This window comes from Canis lupus, chromosome 31 (assembly GCF_048164855.1).
Source record: "Canis lupus baileyi chromosome 31, mCanLup2.hap1, whole genome shotgun sequence".
Taxonomy (NCBI): Eukaryota; Metazoa; Chordata; class Mammalia; order Carnivora; family Canidae; genus Canis; species Canis lupus.
Window position 1 is genome coordinate 34181414 of NC_132868.1, and position 23215 is coordinate 34204628.

At 36.8% G+C, this 23215-nt stretch overlaps 1 protein-coding gene across 4 annotated transcripts in view; it reads left to right on the plus strand.

Moving 5' to 3' along the window:
• Positions 1-23215, plus strand: part of SERPINI1 (serpin family I member 1) — a 71080-nt gene that overhangs the window by 6655 nt on the left and 41210 nt on the right. The window contains exon 2 of one of the 4 annotated variants that reach the window (XM_072807973.1): positions 8665-8843. The exons of 2 other annotated variants lie outside the window; for them this stretch is intronic. The gene's annotated coding sequence lies outside the window, so the exon portion shown is untranslated. Of the gene's footprint in view, positions 1-7959; positions 8054-8664; positions 8844-23215 lie in introns of all 4 variants that reach the window. One more of the 4 variants, XM_072807974.1, reaches the window with a different exon arrangement.

Here is a 23215-nt window from a genome sequence, read left to right on the forward strand (position 1 = left end):
TCAGGGCGGGAAGGATAAGGAATGACTGTACCACTCAAGTCTTTCTCTTTTAAGCAAGAAATAATAGCTTTCCCAACAGCCTCCTCTTACAAATGTCTCCTGTGGATCTACTATTCCCTAGCTTCTGGGTGGCCCTAGCTTTAAGGGAAGCTAGAGTATCAATGACTTTGGGCTTTTGTGGTGGGTAAAGTAGGCAAAAAGTGACTTGAAAATGGGGGTAACCAGTCGATAGTTTCAACTGTTGTCTGATAATTAAAATTATATTAATTTTAAATTGTACTTCCTCTCATCCTGACTTCTGCCTCATGCTTATTTGTTGTTTTCCACCCAGGTTAGAAAATGCTAACCTTCTTAAACCTAAGTTTTCACTTCTATGACTACCAAATTTCAAGTCTCTGAGCGAAGGCATTCATCAGAGACCGATGATATCTCTGGTTAAAGGTCATCTGGCCCATACCACGTTTAATACTTGACCTATACTTTTTATTACAGACAATAATACCCGAAAGGATGATTCTGTTATAAATCTGCTTTAAAACTCAAGGTATCAAAGAATCTCCAAGTAGACTGCATTTGAGACTACAGATATAATACAAACGAAAGAACAATTGGATATTTGATTCCTTTTAGAGATTCGTTTAGCTGCCTATAAAAGGAAAACATGCCATTGTTTCATAGAGAGGAGCTCACTCTAAAAAAAATGTAATCCTGGAAAATGGTGTTATTACTCATTCCGAAAATGTGAAAAATATTACTGACATCCATTCAGTAATTATTACCTAAATTTTGACTAGTTCTTACAAGGACACATCTTTGACTTACAGTTTTGATAACCAGTGATTCCTTGAGGTTAGGAAAGTCTGAGGAAAAAGTTGAAAATAAGAAAATGGAAACAAATACATACTTTTTCAACATAAAAACTTCTCCTAATCAGAGATATTAAACTACTTTTACAATTTGTAGTATGGGTTTGGGTACCTTAGAGAGATAGAACAAAATATATTAAGTCATTTACTCCTTGGCATAATCTTTTAATACAGTAAATAAAAGAAGACACAGTTATATAAAAACACATTTACATAAAAATATGTGACTTAAAACTGGTATTACAACAGCTGCTATAGTAGAAGTCCAGAAGCAGAAGAAATTGATCTAATGTGGCAGTCGGGATGGCTCTGAGAAAGAAGGGCAGTGTGGGGTGTTGGTTAGGAGCACAAGGTGGCATACTGTGCCTACAGGCACACTACTTTTTTTATAAATCAAATTCTGTTGAAACACAGCTATGCCCATCATTTACATATCATGAAGATTGTTTTCTTGATACAACAGCAGAATTGAGTCATTGTGACAAAGACCACAGGGCCCAGAGCCTAAACTATTTCCTATGTGGCCCTTTTAAAAGTTTGTCAACCATTAGTTAAAGAATGTGGGCTCTGCAGTCCAACAAAACTGGATTCAAATTTGGTTTTGTAAACTGTAACTTGACTCAAAGGCTATTTATGTTGGTATAATGAGATTTCATACAAAGTGCATTGCAGAATATCTGGCATGTTCATAAATGTTATTTTATTAAATGATAGATTTTATTTTGTTATGATTTATTATTTTAAGTGAACTATAACTTAATTCAAATGAGAACTAAAAACTCTAAATTTAAGTACATCCTGCTTCTAAAATAAATGTTCAGGAAACTGGAAATGGTATCATCTAATTGTAAAAAATTTTCAAGTGTTGCACAAAATATTGTATAGGTATAATGAGAATGACATAAAAGTGAAACAGCCTCAATATATGGAAAAGTAAAGTGCAAACTTTAAAATACAATTAAGAGAGGTGCCTGGGTGGCTCAGTCGGTTGAGTGTCTGAGGCTCAGGTCATGAACCCAGAGTCCCTGGATCAAAACCTGCATCGGGCTCCCTGCTCAGCAGAGAGCCTGCTTCTCCCTCTCCCTCTGCTCGTTCTCCCACTCATGCTCTCTCTCACTCACTCTCTGTCTCTCAAATAAATAAATAAATAAAACCTTTAAAAAAAATACATTTAAGAATGAACAGCATAGAGATGCCTCAGTGGCTCTGTGGTTGAGCATCTGCCTTTGGCTCAGGGCATGATCCCAGGGTCTGGGATCAAGTCCCACATCAGACTCCTTGCAGGGAGCCTACCTCTCCCTCTGCCTATGTCTCTGTCCTTTCTCTTTTTTTAAAAAAAAGGATATGAACAACATAGTAAATATTGTAGGAAGCCATGTCAGTCAATTAAGAAAGAAGCTAAGAGACTTCGAATTTAGAAGAAAGTGTATTTAAAAGTGAATAGTCAAAAAAAAAAAGTGAATATTCTAAAGAAGAGACATCACTACCAATCTTGTAGGAATAAAAGATTATTCAGGAATACTATGATAAATTACATGGTATTAATTATATAACCGAGATGAAATGGGCAAATTACTACCAAAACAGGAAAAAAAAAGAAAGAAAATATAAATATATACTCAGAAATCCTCAACAAAATACTGGCAAATCAAATCTGGCAACAAATAAAAATTATGTACCAAAATCAAGTAGGATTCATTCCAGGAATGCAAGGTTGGTTTAATATGAAAATCAATCAGTGTTATGTACCACATCAATAGAAGAAAAAGCACATCATTTAACACATTTTCATGATGAAAATACTTAAACTAGGAATAGAAAATCTCCTCACCTAATAAAGGATATATGCAAAACGCAACAGCTAATACCATTTTTAATGGTGAAAGAATGAATATTTTACTTTATGATCAAGAATAAGAAGGATGTTTGCTCTCACCTTCTAGTCAACATTGTGCTAGAGATTCTGGCCAGGGTAATGAGGCAAGAAAAAGAAATAAAAACATCCAGATTGGAAAGGGAGAAGTAAATCTATATTCACCGACAAAATGGTCTTACATATAGACAACTCTAGAAAGGCCATACACACACACACAAGACAATTAAAACTAATAAGTTCAGCAAAGTTGCAGGATATAAGATAAAGACATCAATTTTATTTTTATATACCAGCAAAGAACATCCAAAAACAAAGTTAAGAAAAATAAAATAGCATCAAAACATATTAAATACTTTGGAAGTACAAGACTTATACACCAAAAACATAAAAAGATGTACAAAATATCACTAAAAGAGATTTTAAAAGACCGAAATAAATTGAAAGATATCTTCTGTTTATGGGTTGAAACACTCAGTATTGTTAAGATGGTGCTATTTCCCAAATCTGTAGATCCAATGAATAAAATTAGATCTTTTTTGAAAAAATTGACAAGGTGATTTTAAAATTTATGTGAAAATGCAGTGTACCCAAACATGTATTTATTAGTGGAGCAGTATTGAGAGTCCAGAAACAAATCCTTATATTTGTGGTCAATTGATGTATGACAAGAGATAGTCTTCAACAAATAATACTGAAACAACTGGGGATGCATGGGTGGCTCAGCAGTTGAGTGTCTACCTTCAGCTCAGGGCAAGATCCTGGGATCACATCAGGCTCCCCACGGGGAGCCTCTGCCTGTGTCTCTGCCTCTTTTTTTCTTTTCTTTATTCTCATGAATAAATAAATAAATCTTAAAAAAAAAAAAAAAAAACTGGACATCCACCTGCAAAGAATAAAATTGGGTCCACCTCACACCATGTACAAAAACTGACTCAAAATGGATCACAGGCCTAAACATGAGCTAAAATTATAAAATACTTCAAAGAAAACATAGGAGCAAATTGTCATCACCTTACATTAGTCAATGGTTTCTTAGATATGACACCAAAGGCACAGTGACAAAAGAAAATACAGATTGAACTTCATCAAATTTAAAACTTTTGTGATTTAGGGATCCCTGGGTGGCGCAGCGGTTTGGCGCCTGCCTTTGGCCCAGGGCGCGATCCTGGAGACCCGGGATCGAATCCCACATCGGGCTCCCGGTGCATGGAGCCTGCTTCTCCCTCTGCCTGTGTCTCTGCCTCTCTCTCTCTCTGTGACTATCATGAATAAATAAATAAAATCTTTAAAAATAAATAAATAAATAAATAAATAAAACTTTTGTGATTTAAAAGACAAAATGAGAAGACAAACCACAGAAAGGGCTTAAATATTTGTAAATCAAATATTTGGGAAGAGATAGCCAAGGACATAAAGAACTTTTTTTTTTATGATTCAAAAATAAAAAAGTCAAAGTAAGCAAAAGATTTGAATAGATACTTCTTTCTGAATAAGATATGCAGATGCCCAATAAGCAAATGAAAGGATACATAATATTGGTCACTAGGGAGAGGGAAATCAAAAACTACAATGAGATACTACTTCATATCCATTAGATAGTAAAATAGAAAAGAGTAACAAGTCCTAGGATGTGGAGAAAATTAAACCTTCATAAATTCTGGTGGAAATACAAAGCGGTGCAGCCACATTGAGAAACAATTTAGCCAGTACTCAAAATGTCAACCATATAGTTAGTATATGACCTATTAATTAAGTTCTAGGCATATGCCTATAGAATTGAAAAAAATAGGTCCAATGAAAACCTGTACACAAATGTTACATAGAAGCATTATTAATAGTCAAAAAGCAGTGTAAAAGGGTGCCTGGGTGGCTCAGTCAGTTAAGTGTTGATTCTTGATTTCAGCTCAGGTCATGATATCAGGTGTTGTGAGATGGAGTCCCGTGTTGGGCTTTGTGCTGGGAGTGGAACCTGCTTAAGAATCTCTGTCTCCTTGGGATACCTGGATGGCTCAGCAGTTGAGCATCTATCTGCCTTTGGCTCAAGGCATGATCCCGGGGGCCTGGGATCTAGTTCCGCATCCTGCTCCCCGCAAGGAGCCTGCTTCTCCCTCTGCCTATGTTTCTGCTTCTCTCTCTCTCTCTGTCTCTCATGAATAAATAAATAAAATATTTTAAAAAAAATTCTCTCCTCGCTCTTCCCCTCCCCCTTCTAAAAACTAAAAGGCGCTCAATGAATGAATAAAATGTATAGCCAAACAATGGGATATTATTTGACCATAAAAAGGAATGAAGAACTGAAAGATGCTACAATGTGAATGTCTCTTGAAAACAGTCGGCTAAAAAAAAAAAGACACAACAGGCTATGTTTTCTATAAAATATTCAGAATAGGCAAATCCATAAAGACAAAATAGGTTAATACCAAGGGACATAGGAAATGTAGGATCAGTTCTAATGGTTATAAGGTTTCTTTCTGGGATGATGAAATGTTCCAAAAATAAATAGTGGTGATGGTACAGCTTAATGAATATATTAAAACCCATTGAACTATATACTTTAAAAATGTGCATGTAAAACTGTGAGTATAGTTAACCCTTGAGCAACACAAGTTTGAACTGTACAGGTTCACTTACAGGTCTTTTTGATAAATATAGTACTACAAATGTATTTTCCTTCTGATTTTCTTAATATATTCTTTTTCTAGGTTTATTGAAAGAATACGGTATATAAATATATACAAAGTTTGTATTAATCGACTGTTTAAGTTATCCGTAAGGCTTTTGAACAACAGTAGACTATTTGTAGTTAAGTTTTGGAGGAGTCAGAAGTTATACACAGATTTTCAACCGTACAGAGGTCAGAATCCCTAACTTTCACATTGTTCATAGGCCAACTGTATATATTATAAAATTGAAAAAAAATATATATAGGGAAGAGTTATGGAAGATTGAATTATAAGGAACCCAGTCTTGCAGACAAAATAGAAGGAAATAGTCTCATCTTACATAATTTTGTCACAGAACACCAGGTGAAATTAGCAAATAGAGACGAAGGTCTAGCCATACTTTGTTAAAGTTGTTTTTTCATTTGTTAATTTTTATTTTAAAATGAAGAGGAAGGAGAACCTAAAGAACTGCAAGTAAAAACAAAGGGAGTGGAAATCATCTTGTCATTAGATTTGTCTTCTGCAGCATTTAGTAATGGGAGGCAGTAGACCACTGTGTACAGAAATGCAATGGAATACATTTATGATTCAAAACTGCTTATCCAGCTGGGTTGTGATTCAATGTTCATGAGAACAAAAAAACAATCTTTTAGTCATACAAAGACACACATACCACCATCACCACCAACAACAAAAAATGCATACATACTTGCCAAATAATGATAAGAATTCAAGATTGGGACTATGAAATAATGAAACAAATGACATTTATATAGTTGCTACTATTGTTTTAAAACAAGATGTTAAAATTAATTCTTATGAAATAAGATTCCTATAGTAGGAAAAAGTTAATAATTGTATTCTGGATCAAATACTTCAGATCACTTCAAAAACTCAGGAGGCTATATGAGAAAGTGTATTAAATGCCTTATTGTATACATCATGGATTCAGTAGATGTTTTTTTCTTCACATTCATAGAAAATATATATTTCAGAACATAGGAAAGGAACACGATCAATGCAAAGAGAAAAAGATAAGCATGACAAAGTGCTAAACACTTATATTAAAATTACCAATAGATTTAGTCTTTTATTGAAAGATAGAAATTACCATGCTGGGTGAAAAACAAAATCAAACTATTTGTTTTTAAAAGAGACAAGACTAGGCAAAATGCTACCAGTTTAAAGTCAAAAGATGGCAAAACAGTAATAGACAAAAATTAATTTAAAAATTCAACGTGGCCATATTTTTAAAACAAGACAATTCAAGGCAAGGGTTTTAATTTGGTGGAAAAGGGTATTTTATATTGGTAAAGATGTGATTCCTACTGAACATTTAATAGCCATGACATGAGCCTATTTGTACTGATTGTGTAGAATTAAAATACATAAAACAATCTAGAAATGAAAGTATGGGTTTGGTATCAGATCTGGATTCAAGGGAAATGAGTGAATAAACGTATAAAAAATAAAAAGAGGACAGAAATGGACTTGGGAAGAAGCAGAAGCAAGTTGCGGACCCAGAGATGGCAGTAATGATGATGGAAATTCAGGGGAAATTTGGGGAACACAGCAGTGTTTATCCTGTGTGTTATAGCTATGGTACAGAGATTACAAAACAAGTCGGAAGTCAGCCCACAGGTAAGTTGTGTGTGTGTGTGTGTGTGTGTGTGTGTGTGTGTGTGTTTACTGTATTTAAATACCAGTTTTCCATAATCACCACCATTTCTCTTCTGTCTTATATGGAGCTGCTTAGGGTCATTTACCTTGTGCCCCTCACCTCTTGTAGGCATTTCAATTTGTGACCCCTGGAATGAGGTAAGGGGAGTGGCTAAGGAAGAATGACAAGAAAGAAAGAATGACTATTCATGAGTCTGAATAATTGTTCAAAAAGTAACAATTGCTTGCCCTTAAAAATGGTTAAGATGGGAGGATTTTAATATGCTCTTTACCACGTTAAACTATAAATTCAGAAACCTAAAAAGATAGTTAACAATTACGAATCTACTGAAGTATTTAAATCTGTTTGTCTTAAGGGAATTGTATTTATTCATCCTCATTCAGTTTAGTTCATATTTATAAAAAGTAATGGCTTATTGAGACATCGATACTATGTAAAAATTTCCTTTTGCCTTTAGAGCAAAGAAGTCAATTTTAATTAAAATACTATCTCATTTCCTCTCTTTTCAGTCCTAAAATTATTGTGGTTGCTCTAGCTTATGCTCATATCACCTTCCTTTTATGTCACCTTAATTGGAAAATTTTAGTTTTTGGTTTGATACCTGCTTCTTAAGTGCCACAAAACATGTATTTATGTGCTTCACCCTTATAGAAACATAACGTTCATCTAGCTAACTAGCATGAATGATCAATCCATCACTGAGAATCAGTAACAATATATAATAAACCAGAGTAATTACTGTCTTCATACAAGTAAAGGCAAGCATTTGATTGTAAGGCTGACAACTTAAAACCACAAGTTTCTCTTTATGTATTTGTTTAATAGTACAGCAGCTGATATTTTAAGAAATGTTTTCTTCTTTCTCCCCATCAGAATAAGTTGTAAATGAAAACCTTTAACAGGAAGATCTCATTTATCAAATGGACCCAGAATTCCTACCAAAACACCAAACCTCAGAACCTATGAAGTAAGCTTCATGACCCAGCCAAATGTGTTGCTGTGAAAGTCACTTTATTTATTTGTTAGGCCTTTAAGCCCTATTCAGAGCCTGTTTACTTCCAATAAACTGTTTAAATGACTGTTTACTATTTAATTTTTATGTATAGACAGATTAACAATGAATCAATGGTGTAAACCCTCTCAGTGATATAAATGAGAGGGGAAAAAAAAAAAACTAAAACTAAGAAAGTGCAGTTGTCAGAAGGGCACATGCCTTGACAACTCAGTGAAGAGATTTTTTCTTAAGCCAGACGGAAAATTGGAGACGTGTGAAATCGCAAGTGCTTACCCTGCTGAATGCACTTACCAGGGAATACCATTACTGGGGTTATCAAGAATATGGGGATAGGTTGTCAGTGGCATTTTCAGGCTGTCAGCTTGATTGTCAGGGTAGAACTAATTGGTAAGTGGTAAGTAGCATTAGCCTGTATGATTTGTTTTCATGTCTTTTGCCATTTCTAAGGTAATAGAGGAGCCTCTGATGTAAGATTACTTCTCACATATGAAAGGGCAACATTTTAGAACTGTATCCTATCCCATGATTTAAATGGATTTTGTTGCAAATTGTGTTTGTATTAGGTTGAACTTCATGAAGTTGCCAAGTGTTGACTGTTTTTGACCTACCAAAGAGAGAAAAAAAAGAAAAAAACCCTATTCACACGGTTCAACCTAATACATCAGCTATTCCAGCCTACCTAGTACTGTTCCAAACTGGAATGTGTTGGTCAAGAGAGACTAAAATATAATTTTGTTTCTAGGTGAGTAATAAACATGCCTTGAGTCCCTTTTGCCAGGCCCTCTTCTCACCTGGATGATAATTTTCTCTCTTTCACCTCCCAAGTCTTGTACATAATGGAATTTCCTAGAGCTTGGCCCTAGGCCATCTCCCCCACACTCCCCAGGAAATCTCATCCATCCTGATAGTCTTATAATGCTGACAATTCCCAAATATATCTCTGTCCCAGACCTGTACTCTAAACTCTGACCTTATTAATCTGACAGCTTCCCTAACTCCCAAAGTGGATGTCATGTAGGCATCTCAGAATTATCTAACCAAAGCAAATTCCTTATGACTTCTTACCCCTCTCTGGTTTTGGTCCAACCTTCTCCATCTGGAGAAGGGTACTCTCACCCACCCAAGTGGTCTAGGAGAACCCCAGAAGCCATCTTTCCTTTCTGTTACCTATGTCTCCTGTCTAGTCTCTCTCTTAATAAGAATGTCCAGAATTGGTCTGCTCCTTTTTCTACCTACATCAATACAGCTACTATCTCCTTTCACCTAGATTGTTGTAATAACCACTCAATTTGTCTTTAGGCTTCTACTCTGGACTCCCTATAGTCCATCCTATAAACCTCAGCTTCTTAAATTGTTATAGATTTCGGAGGAAACACAACATCCTTTCTACCTACAAGCCCATATTATGATCTAGCCTCTTGCTACTGAAGCTGGCCTCCTCTTTTCCCTTTTGTTCACTGTTTTCTTTCCATTCAACAGTCACAAAGCTCTTTCCTGCCCTCGGGCCTTCATGTTATTCCCTCTGTCTGGAATACTGCTTCCCTCTTTAAAACTCTGATTTACCTTCAGCTCTCAGCCTCATCGCTCAGAGAGGCCTACCCTGATCCCCTCTCCAATATGATGTAAGCCCCCGTGAGTCTTTCATATAGCACAGTATGTTTTATTCATTGCACTTAACACAGTTTGCAATTCGGTATTTCCATGTATGTTTCTTTGGTTGGTGTTAACCCGAAGAGGCAGGGCCTTGTCTGCTATGTTCACCACTGTGAGGGCCCAGAACATAGTACATGCTACCTGCTTAAGGTGAAAAACAATCTGTCTTGGATGTTTGTCCTTGAAGAAGACCAGATTGTTCAGAAGAGGTTGTGCTATGACAGCCTTCTGGAAGTACGGTATATGGACTTGGAACATGGGCTGCTCCCAGATCTCGTCTTCATTTCCTGTGAGTTAACAAAACTTCTCTGAGGCCCTGAATTGTAAGCTTTTGAAAGCAGATACTTTCTCTTGTTCACTACTGTGTCCCCAACAGCTAGAAAAGTGCTTGGTAAATAGTAGACGCTTAATAAATATTTGTTGAATGAATGAACTGTTCCTTCGTTTGTAGTTCTTGCCTCATGACACTGAGGGGTTTAATTTAAAAGAAAAAAAAAAAAAGAAAAACATAGTAAGTGCCTAGTATATAGCAGGTACTCAATAAATGCCAGAAAACCTAATGTCTTCTTCAAAATGCAATTCTGATAAATATATATAGATAGATCAGAAATATATATATATATATTTTATATATATATATTTATATATATATTTTATATATATATTTTATATATATATTTATATATATTTTATATATATATTTATATATATATATTTTATATATATATTTATATATATATATATATATATATTTTACACCACTTATTCTCTAAAGCTCTGGGCTCCCACAGAGATGAGAATGAGGGTCAGTGAGATAGGTGTATTAGAATAACTGTTGAGGTTTTTTTTTCAAACTACCTAAACTTCACTCCCCTCATCTCCACTGCCTACTACAGAGTGGCTGTTCTAGAGTATGTCCTGTTCCTCAGGTCTGCTAAAGCAAAAGTTAAGAAACACCTGCCTAGAACCAATAGCACTGGAATATCTGATAAATAAGGGCTGTATATCAGAAGACTGTTAATGTTGTTAGTCAAGTGTGTGTGTGTTTGTCCACATCTCTATGTATGTTCCATATATATATATATGTATATATATGGAACTGCAATGATTATGTAGCAATGCTACTGTCTTTCTGTTGGTGAGAAATACCATAATATGTGCTCAATAAAGTGGTCCTCTGGATCTATTAGCTTGGATTTAATTCTAAAGACAGGTGCTAGCCCATAATTTAATTTTTTTTTTTTTTTTAGACAAGGGGAAGGGAGCAAGAGAGTAGTTTTTTTCCTCTCTGAAATCACGTATGAACCTTACTTCAAGCTCCTTTTTCAAGGGAACTATTTATACTTCCAGTGACCGAGCAGAAGAGACTCAGTTATGCCACATTTACCTTTGTTTTATCTCAGTTTAAGCATTTGTGAGCTCTGCAGTCATTTTTATATCAGTTAATTAGGCATGAAATCCAGGCAAGAGAGAAGGATGAGGGTTAGAATTGCCACAGGATGTCCACAAATTCCAGAAATTGGGGCAGTGGGAATTCATCAACCAATAGAGCCACACATCCCAGCCAGACCCCCAACTACAAGACACAACTTCAACAATTAGAATAGATGAAAGTGCCCCTGAAAGCCCTCTACTGGTCTATGATTGTAAAATGTTTACAAGCATTTGGATTATTTATGCAATTGAAATATTTAAGCAATTCGAAGTGCCCTACTTCTGTGGAGCATATATTTTCATAAATTGCAGTTTCTAGCATAAAGCTGTTCTTTCTATAGTATACGGAGGCTGTTCAATTTTGAATATTTTAAATGTCAACATAGAATAACATTAAGGTTTATGACCCGGCTTTAAGAAAATCCACAGTGCAAAATCTGAATTTACACATCTCGGGGACACCCTGGGAGTGTCCACTAATCAGATGAATCCATTAGCAGTAAAACTACTTCTGGGAGACCTATATTCAAGAGGAGAAGTTAATCGAACGTACCCATATGATTCCCTGGAGTTGTAGCAAGTTGTAGCATTTGTCATTTTCCTGCTGCCACTCTATGGTGCTCCCAGATTTGAACAGCTAAATCCTTTCATTTCCTTCCACTTTAGGATTTCTCAGTCTTTCATTCCTGGTCTGCATGCCCACCCACCCCTGGATTTCAAGGTAAACCTGACTCTGTCCTGTCCCCAGCCTCCACCCCCAGGTCCCAGTAGTTGTGTGCTTCCTGGGATTCCCCCTCACATTTTTTTTCTTTCCCTGTCACGGACCACCTCGTTGGTCTTCCTGAGTTACTTCTTTTCCTTCTTTCCTGCTGTTCACAAACATCTTTGATAACTTTCCTGCAGCCTGAGGCAGCACAGTGTGCCATTCTGTTGTCTGAACTGATATTTTCTAAATATATTCATTCAGCAAATCTATTCCTTTCCAGCCTAGCAGGTTGCTGGGTCATACCCCTCCTTTAAGCATTATACATAGAACCCCCATCTACATATAAGTATATCTGTAAAGGGAAGAAGGATACATTTTTTTAAAGATTTTATTTATTTATTTATTTATTTATTTATTTATTCATGAGAGACAGAGAGAGAGAGAGAGGCAGAAGGAGAAGCAGGCTCCATGCAGGGAGCCCAACATGGGACTCGATCCCGGGACCCCAGGATCCCACCCTAGGCCGAAGGCAGACGCTAAACTGCTGAACCACCTGGGGATCCCCCAGAAGGATACATTTTAATATTTTAATCCATGATGTGTTTCAGGACAGTAGTCTGGAAGCACTTCCTCATTAAGAAACTGAAAGAAAGCACATGGTATTGTGGTAATCCCTCTAACTTGACCTCCTTTTAGAGTAAGTTAAGATTTTATCTGCAACACCCCAGTCACCTCTGATGTGGAATAGATAAGTAACCAATGATGCTGATAGATTTAATATTCTTAAATCAATTTACATGTGAAAATACATTCTCGTTTTAAAAAACTTAAATGACAGTATTAGACTCCTTCAAAAGAGCTCATTGTGGTATTATACTTTATAAAAAGACCTGTTTTTTAGATTAAAATGTTGGGAGAGAGGGAACTAGAAGAAGCCTGTGGTTAGGACTGGCACCATGTACAATGCAGACCAGTATCACTGTTCATATTTGAAATTGTAGTAAATATAAAATGTGAATTTGATGTGACATAGTCTTCTTTAAAATATCTTTAAAATATCATCTGTTTTTTACTTCTCTGTAACCTCTGAGATTATAGTACTAGCTATTATTAGCTATTAAAACAAGTAGCTGTTAGTTTTTCTGATTTTTTAAAAAATTAAACTTCCAAGTAAGTGTATCTGGCCATCAGTCATAAGACATCTTTCTGATTTTGGAAGAGGTAGAGAGGCAAATGCTCCTTGTAATTAATATGGCAGCTATAGCCATAAAAGCAATTTCTAGTCTACCACTATAATGATTTAGATTAGCTATTTGATTTCCGTTAATCAAAAGAAAACTAAGTAACTGCAATATGCAACCAACTGTCCGTCTCTGACTTTAAAAATAATGTATTCTGAGTCTCCACTGACTCTTCGTATGTCACAAGTCTAAGCCTCAGCATGAAAGATAGAGTCCAGGGCTGTATGTAAATGAGGTTTTCTACCCATAGGGGATCAGCTCTGTGAGATTCAGTGAGTATTTAAATAGCTAGAAAGGATTTATTAAAGAGAAAAGTGCATCTATTACTGATTAGAATATTTTGAGAGAAAGGCACATGGAACAGCAATTTTTAAATAATCAAGTTAGGGAATCACAGTATCAAATGACTTTACTGCTGAAAAGAATCTTAAAGGTAGAGACTAACCCTCCTATTTTACTGATAAAGCCAAAAGCTTTTCCTACCACCACCTGGAACATTTCAGCTTTTCGAAAGGACCTCAGCTCTACTGCACCTCAAGGTCACTAAAGACAATATGTAATTGTTGCTTATATCCGTGGTGTTTGCACAGTGCTAGGGACATATTAAACATTCAAAGTAGAAGTCTGTGTGATGAATTAGTAAGTGACTTTATGAACAAACACGATCACCTGTCTGTTGCACAGGGATTTACATTACACAAATCATACTCAAGGCTGGCTTTATCTGTTTTCAAAAAGTTTATAAAGTAGGCTAAAGTGATGATAATCTCTCTCACTCGCTCTCTCTTGCTCTTGTCTCTGTCTCACACACACACACACACACATACACCCACACGTATCTGGATGTGTGGATCCCTGTGTCCTTGATACCCCAGACATTTTTTTTTAGTTATACATTTTAATTTTTTTCTCATATGCCACATCTCCAAACTGGCATTTCTTGGGGTAGATTGATTTTTGCAAGGCACTGATCTGTGCAAGTTGAGCCATCTGAAAAGGCCATAGCAAATGTAGGACAATCTGAAAGGCAAAATAATGATAGCAAGGGACTATATAACCCATGGAATAAAATAAGTGCCTATGCATCCATACTGATACAAATAAATAATTGGAATATATAAGTAAACGAGAGAAAAGGCATAGCTCTTTCTTACAGTAGAATTCCAATTAATGAATGTACAAAAAATAATGGAAGTAGAAAAATCACCATTTGACAAACACCGTGTTAATTGTCGTAGATAAGAATAATCAACGGAGGGACACCTGGGTGGCTCAGTGGTTATGCATCTGCCTTCAGCTCAGGTCGTGTTCCTGGGGTCTTGGGATTGAGTCCCACATCTGGTTCCCCACAGGAAGCCTGCTTCTCCCTCTGCCTGTGTCTCTGCCTCTCTCTCTGTGTTTCTCATGAACAAATAAATAAAATATTTAAAAAAAAAGAATAATCAATGGATGTGAAAATTAGTGGCCGAAAATATGTTGAGAAATCGGTTATTTGCAGTCTTAATATATCTACCCATAAGATACTTTTTTAAAAAATTGGAGGAGACTGGGGCCACTGGGTGGCTCAGTTGGTTAACCATCTGACTCTTGATTTTGGCTCAGGTCATAATCTCAGGGTCGTGAAATTGAGCATTACATTAGCCTCTGCACTCTGCACTGGGAGTGGATCCTGCTTGGGATTCTCTCTCTCTCTCTCTCTCCCCCTGCCCTGCCCACCACCCATTCATGTGCACACTCACGCATACACACACACACAAGAGGAAGAGACTAAGAAGATATGACAGCTATATGCAGTGTGAGACCCCAGATAGAATCCAAGACCAGAAAAAGGACATTAGTGGAATAATTAGAAAAATCTGAATAAGGTCTATACATCAGTTAATAGCAACATATCAGAGTTAATCTCCCGGTTTTGATGATTGTGCATCAGTTATATATAAGATGTTAGCATTCGGGGAAACTAGGTAACCTGGGTAGAGGGTAGGTATATGGGAACTCTACCTTCTTTTTAACGTCTTTGTATATCTAAAATTGGTTTATGTATACAAAGGACTATTACTCAGCCATTAGAAACGACAAATACCCACTATTTGCTTCGACATGGATGGAACTGGAGGGTATTATGCTGAGTGAAATAAGTCAATCAGAGAAGGACAAACATATGGTCTCATTCATTTGGGGAATATAAAAAATAGTGAAAGGGAATAAAGGGGAAAGAATAAAAATGAGTGGGAAATATCAGAAAGGGAGACAGAACATGAAAGACTCCCAACTCTGGGAAACGAACTAGGGGTGGTGGAAGGGGAGGTGGGCAGGGGTTGGGGGTGACTGGGTGATGGGCACTGAGGGGGGCACTTGACGGGATGAGCACTGGGTGTTATTCTATATGTTGGCAAATTGAACGCCAATAAAAAATAAATTTATATAAAAAAATAAGATAAAATAAAATTTGAAAATATTTTTTTAAATAAATAAGACCATAACACTCTGATATTTTGAATGGCCCTTTATCAACCAAGCCTAAGAGATAAGTTTTTTTATCTACACTTGACATAGGAAATACATGCCAGCTGTTCCAGCGATTTGCCCAAGGCTACTTATTAGAGATCCAGATGTTCTGTTAGATTCCTTGTTCTCGCCACAGCCCCTTTGTTCTCATAACCACTTTACCACGAAGATGGAGAAGGCACTATGATTCCCACTTAATAGACTTGGAAACACCAAGAGGGAAAGATGTGCTGCTTAGTGAGCAGTAGAGTTAGAGCTCAAGTTCAAGTCGTCCCACTCTTAATCCAGTGTCTTGTCATTCATAGTCCACAAACATAGCTATTTCTCTATTACTCTGTCATTCGACAGACATTTGTTTAGAATCTTCCAGCCAAAACCCTGCACTGAACACTATGCATACAAAAGTGGAAATGACTTTGGGGGGGGGGCGACTCCAATGAGGTGATTTTTGAAGGAACAATAGAAGGTAGCCAGGTGAAAAGGGCTAGAAATATATCATTCTAAGTAGGAACAGTAGTAACTCAGCATCAAAAGACGGCAGCCAGTACAACAGAATTGGCCTTGAAGCCTAGCATCCTCACGGTCCAGTTTATTACTTCTCTGTGAACATTTAGTGCCCATGCACCAGTGAAAGGCCACTTACAGACGGTTGAAAAGTCAACTTTAGTTTCTTCATAGTAACTTGGCTCTGGGGATTGTTTTAGAACCCACTTACGTCCTGCTTCACTGGCAAGCTTAAATTAATCTTGCTACCCGAATATCTCTGTAGTCCAGCTGGCTAGGCTCATCAATTCCCCTGTGGGGTGCCATCAATCAGATCTTACTAAAGTCATAATGGTTCTGGTTGGAGAAGAGCCACCCACCAGCTGGATAACCAAAGTCTAGAGAGGACCCACCTGCCTGGCTTTGGAGCTCATCATAAGCTGTCCTGACACCAGGGCAGTAGAAGGCAACTGACCAGAGAATAGGTCAGGCCTCCAATCCTCCCGCACTGTGCCCCTGGGCTGAAAATTCATAAGCTGGTAGCACGAGAATCTTCAGTTCTGGTAGCCTTGCTCTAAAGTGTGCATGGGGTGTGTGTGTGTGTGTGTATGTACACGCGCATGTGCGCACATGTGCAGTCTTGACTGCTTTAAAATCCTTAAGCTACTTAAACTGTATGGATTCCTTAAGTGGAACATCTCTCCTGAATTTATCTAATGTCAAAGATTACACAGTTCTAAGGATCTGAATTTGCCTTTCCTCATGGGTTTCACACCTGTGTTCTCATTCGCCTGTGCAGGGCATGAGGTCAACATCATGATGATTTAAGGTGTTAACATTTCAGTTTTTATTCCCCCACAGTTCTGCAAAGAACAGTGGCCAAGTTCAGGGAGAATAAGATCAGATGATTCATCTCTGGATGGTGGGCAGTCTTGAATCTTTAGCTCTGGAGTGCTATTGTTTTGATAGCATACGAAATATATGCATCCATATTTCAGCAAGATTTAATACTTTTTTTTATGTACAACATTTACTCCCGGACCACAGTTAATGCAGATGAATTCTTCGCTTGTACAAGAGCCCTCTTCAGCCTAAGCTGGAGGGGGAGAAAAGAATGCTGCTTTTATGGTTTACTCAGGTATCATTTTTGTGGTTGTTTTGCGCCTGCCTTCGATTATTTGAATAATAGGCTTTGGGGAATCACAGTTTTGTTATAAGTTTATTCATTGCAAGATTAGCCACTGAGTCGCAGCACCTTCAAGTCTTGAAGAGTCCAAATAACAAGCTAGAAGTTCAGGAGTGGCGATGCCAGCGTGTTAAAGCTATTCATTGGCCCCGGATTAAAAACTTTGTGGGCCTCTACTTAATGGCTAAAGAACTTGCCCAGATTCTCTTTAATAAAATTAAAGTCCCAATTGTATCAGGTTCCAAATGTACCATTAACTGTGTTAGTATAAAAACTTTAAGCCGTGTTAGCCTTACAAATTTGATTAATGTGTTAGGGTGGAGGAGTGGTAAGTAACACCTGCATTATCTGACTTACGTTTGTCTTTAAATAGTGTGTTATCTTTCAACCAAAATTACCTGATCTACATTAACCCTCTAACACTTACATATTCCACTGGTGTCCTAATTTCATAAGACATTAGAGTGATTTCTGTTGCATAAATGATAGCTTTCATTGCTTATAAAATGTGCTTAGACACTCTCAATAATGTCTTCTTCAAACTTATATCGCATTGATTACATCTGGCAGTCCCATATGGCCAAACTTAGTTACAACCCTTCCAATTAAATTATGGTTGGAAACCCACTTCTGGGGTGCAGCTCAGCGATCTACTAAATTCCTCAATGACATTCAGAACATGAAATAATTTTGAGGGAATAAATTTACAGTACAAGTGGGAGCAGAGAAGAAGGTTTTCAATCTGTATTAATTTATTTTTCAAAATTCATTACTTGCACAGTTTACTTTCCAAGCTAATTCTAACCAAAGATGAGTAACGCTGCCTTGGCAAGAGTATGTGCGTAAGATATTTCCATATGTTTCAGCAGAAATACCAAGCACAGTGCTTATATATGAGTAAATTCAGTGGAAAATGTTCTGAAGGCAGGTTCTCCAGCACCTGCTCCCTGGCTTGTTCTCAGCCAATGACCTTACATCCTATTTTGTGGAGAAAAGGGAATCCGTTAAAAATCTTCCAGGCTCCTGCTACCACAGGTCCCCACCCAAAGGCATCTGTACCCACATACTTTGCCTTTTCTCCCGTGTCTATAGATGAATTATCTGTGCTTCTGTGCAAGGTCACCCCCTACCTGGACGCAGGTGCTCATCCTCTCTCCTCACAGCACCACTCCTGGCACAGCCCCCTCCTGAACTCCTGAATCGTCAATCCCCCCTCTCTGGGGAGGCAGGGGGTTGGTACTAGGAGATAAGCATCCTGTTTTCTCTTGTACCTCAAACAAACAAGCAAACAAAGTAGACCCTCTAGTGACTACATCTCCATCTAGCTACTGCCGGATTTTGTTCTTCAAAGGGGCTGTGTTTCAGTTCCTTGACCCTCTCTCCCCATTCCTCCAGAGCTCATTCTCATCAGGCTTGTTTTCACCTCACTTCCACGGACGGGCATATCCTCATTGGCATCCCACCAACTTGGTTTTCATACTTGAGGACATCAAACAATCCCCTGAAATATCTCTTAAAAATCCTGGGGCCCGTATCTAGAATTTCTGATTCATGAGGCTGCTGATGTGGGCCCCTACCCTGCGTTCTCCTCCTCTCCTGGGAAATTCTGATGCACAAGTCGCCAGACCACATGCTGGGAAGTGCTGATTTAGAGAAATAGTTTTATTAGCTCCCTTTTTAATATTAGGTTATAAAAACATTTTAGAGTCATGTCATTCTGAATAAATTATACTTCCCCAGAAGCCATTTAGTCTGGGACTTTTGCCTCACATTAATGATATTAATGATCCTTAGAGGCCACACACACACACTAAGCATACGAGACTCTCAGTTTCAAAGTAACTCGTCCCTCTGAGGACACCTATTGTTGCCTACATGAGTGGCTTAATTGCAAAAAAATAAAAAAAATCCATGAAGACTTTTAAAATGCCAACCATGTTCATTGCTAAAAAGTGAGGGTACATCAAAAGAACCACAACCAAGGAAAGCCTTCCTGCCACAGATGCTGCAGAGAGCCATCGGCAGATGATGCTGACTGCTGCCATTATGAAGCCATGCAGATTCAAATATGAACATAATTTCATTTCATTAACGTAATTACATTAAGGCAAGTAATTTTGAAATACGACATGTTCTGCGATAAGGTTATAAACCCACAGAACTATTCCTTAGTAAGTAATCACAAGGTAAGTTAGGTTTCATTCAATTCAGAATTATTGAAGCCTGGAAAATCTGACCTGTGGGGTAAAAAAACATAAGCACACCAATGACAATTTATTATTTGTCTTTTAAACTACGGTAATACCGCGGTTAGTTGTGTCCCAGGAGAAATTTGTTTTTCTGTACAATTGAGTTTTCCAGACAAATGAAATGGATCTTGGTAAATATCCCAATATTTTGTTTATGATGGCTTATGGTAGCTTACCAGACATCTATCAGACATCCCATATGGAGGGATGTACTAAACAGAGTAAGAATTATTTTGGAGATGGCTGAAGGGCATCCTCATGAATATCTTGCACTGGGTGCTGCAGTAATACCATGATTCTCATAGGAAATGTGCCTGTAGTAAATTACGTCCTAGGCTTTAAGTCTTTTTGTCAGATCTGCATAGTTTCTCATCTGCTATAGACCAACACTTTTGTGGCTTCTTCCTAAAGTAAATATGCAGCCTTTTTCTCTGTTGTTTGTTTGTTTGTTTGTTTTGCTAAAGGGAGGGAACCAAAACAAAACAAACATTTTTGTTAGGATTGTATATAAAATAAAAGCAAATATTCTGGGGTAGGGACCAAGGTATGCCCTTCTGAGTTAAGTATACAAGCTTCAATACAAAGTGTGTATCTTTATGGATTTTTATTTTTTACTGTTTTTAAAAACTTACAAGATTGTTCCAGTTTTTCTTTTTTTTTAAGATTTTATTTATTTATTCATGAGAGACACAGAGAGAGAGGCAGAGACACAGGCAGAGGGAGAAGCAAGGTCCATGCAGGGAGCCCAGTGTGGGACTTGATCCCAGGACCCCGGGATCATGCCCTGAGCCAAAAGCAGATGCTCAATCACCGAGCCACCCAGGCATCTCTAAAAACTTTTAAAATATATTTTTGGCCAAAGATCTATTCATGTCCTTTGCCTAATTTTCTATAGGGTTTTTTGTTGTTGTTGTTGTTTTATTGATTTATAGAGGTCTTGTATAAAGTAGGAAAATTATCATTTTATCTGTAATCTGAGATGTTTTAGTTTGCCACTTGCCTGTGACTTTACTCATGTGGTTTTTGCTGTACAGATTTTTTATTTTTGCCTATAGTCATATTAATCTTTTCTTTAATGGCTCCTGGTCTTTGACACACTTAGGCCTTTTCTAATTCAACACCATGTGTGAGTAATATATCTTTAAATCTTTAAATAGTACATATGCACACACACACAAATATATATATATACACACACACAACACACATAGATGTAACATATACACATATACATATTATATATACATGCTCATATGTATGGAAAATATATGTGTATGTATGTATACTGATATATGAATATATTTGTAAGTTCCCAGGATTTCTCCTTGGAATTTCAAAGCTTTCATTTTAACTTTTTTTTTTTTTTAAACTTTTAAGTTTGACCCATCTGGTACATATTTCGATTTAAAGTACAAAGTACTTATCTTTATTTTTTAATATATAGATATTCTATTCTTCCAACACTGGTTAACACTTACTGAATGATCTCTTATTCCACCGATTGGACATGCCAAGTTTTATCATATACTTAATTATATTTCTCACCATTCTCTTCTTTTTTTTTTTTTAAGATTTTATTTATTTATTCATGAGAGGCAGAGACACGGCAGAGGGAGAAGCAGGCTCTCTGCAGGGAGTTTGATGTGGGACTTGATCCCAGGACCACGGGATCACAACCTGAGCCAAAGGCAGACTTTCAACTATTGAACACCCAGGCGCCCCTCACCACTCTGTTCTAATTATTATAGTTTTTAAATGCATTTTAGTATTTCATCACTGTTTTCTTTTCCCCAGTTTTTTTTTTTTTGTATTCTTGCTTAATTTTTTCTATGTGAATTTTAGAATGGCTTGTATAATTTTAAAGGTTACTATTTTAGTGAAATTGCACTAAATGTGTAGAGTAATATCTTTATGATCTTGAAAATTTCTAAGATGTCCATTTCCATTTATCCCAGTCATTTCCCCCATTGTCTCATTACATCATACATGATTTTTTAATCATGTATGTTCGTTTGTTTCAACCAGTATCCAAATAAAAGCCAGGCATTGCAATCTGTTGATATGTCTCTGAAGTCTCTTTGAAGCTACTGGCTTCCTGCCTCCCCAGATCCCTGCCCTCTCTTCCTGTATTTTACTTGTTGAAACTGACTCATTTGTCCTGCGCAGTTTCTCACTGCCTGGATCTTGCTGACTCTCCCCCTATGGTGTTGTTTAACATGTTCATCTGTCCTTATTTTAGGCAGTGAGTTACATAGGAGATGAAACATTTTCTTTTTTTGTGTGTCTATTTTTCAGCAGCATTTCAATTTTTCTTTTGTATAGGTCTTCCTTATTTCTTTCTAAGTATATTCCCAGGGTTTTTAAGGATACAACTTCAATGGAGGGCAGTTAGGCAATATTTATCAAAGTTGTAAGTGTCTTTTAACCTATCAATTTAACTTCGAGAAACTTGCACGACAGAGATAATTGCACACCTGTGAAATGATATATTTCTGAAATTAGTCATTACCTCAATATTTATAAGAGCAAAAGATTGCAATAATCTAAATTCCTATTGGTAGAAGAGTAATTAAGTAAATTGTGCCATATCCATTCAGTAAAATGCTCCGAAGCTGCTAAAAATTGAATAAATGAAATAAAATGAGGAAGCTCTTTATGTAATGATATCAAATAGTTTTCAAGATATATTGCTAAATGAAAAAATGAAATTGCAAACCAGTATAAATAGGATGTATATTATTATTTCTGTAAGAAAGAAAAGGGGCAATATATATATATATATTATATATACATAAGGTACATAATATATATACATAATATATATATTATATATACATATATACATATTATATATACATCCAGGTATCTCTGGATGATAACACAGGTTAGTTCCACCAAGAGAAACTGGCTGACTAGGGGATAGGAGATAGAAGGTCTTCACTATAAGCCTTTTCATGTCTTTTGAAATTTGTTGCCTGTGAATGTGTTACTGATTTAGCTTTTTTATAGTTTAAAAAGTTGAAATACTGTAATATACTATATCACAGTTAAGATCCTAATTTATTTTATGCTTAAAGCCTTTTGTAGCATTATGTAGCAAACATAAGATCAATATGTTAAAAGGAATGAGATTGCATCTAAACATTTCAAGATACTTTACCAGCATGGAAGCCAATCAAAAACTGGCATGTCCCACATACACACAAACACAAACTTGACATATATACAAAGAATTTAAGTAGAGTCAGTCTGTGTAGATTCCTGCATTCAGTACGAGAAGTAGACCAAGAGACATCTAAGTCCCATCCAACTGGGGCAGCAAGGCCTAGTGAAAATAGCACGGGGTGGTAGGCCGTGGGTGACTCAATTGGTTAAGCGGCCAACTCTTGATTTCAGCTCAGGTCACAATCTCACATTCCCAAGATTGAGCCCCATCTTGGGCTCCCACTCGGAGACTCTACTTGTCCTTCTCCCCTACCCTTGCCCTTCCTCCTGCGCTCTCTCTCTCTCTCAAATAAATAAATAAAATCTTTTAAAAAATAACATGACTTTGAAGCCTCTAGATAAAAGCTCAGATCCCCTTTTCACTCCTTAGTAAGCCTTATGAACATGGTGAAAATATCTTACTCAGTTTCAGTTTCTTAATCTGCAAAA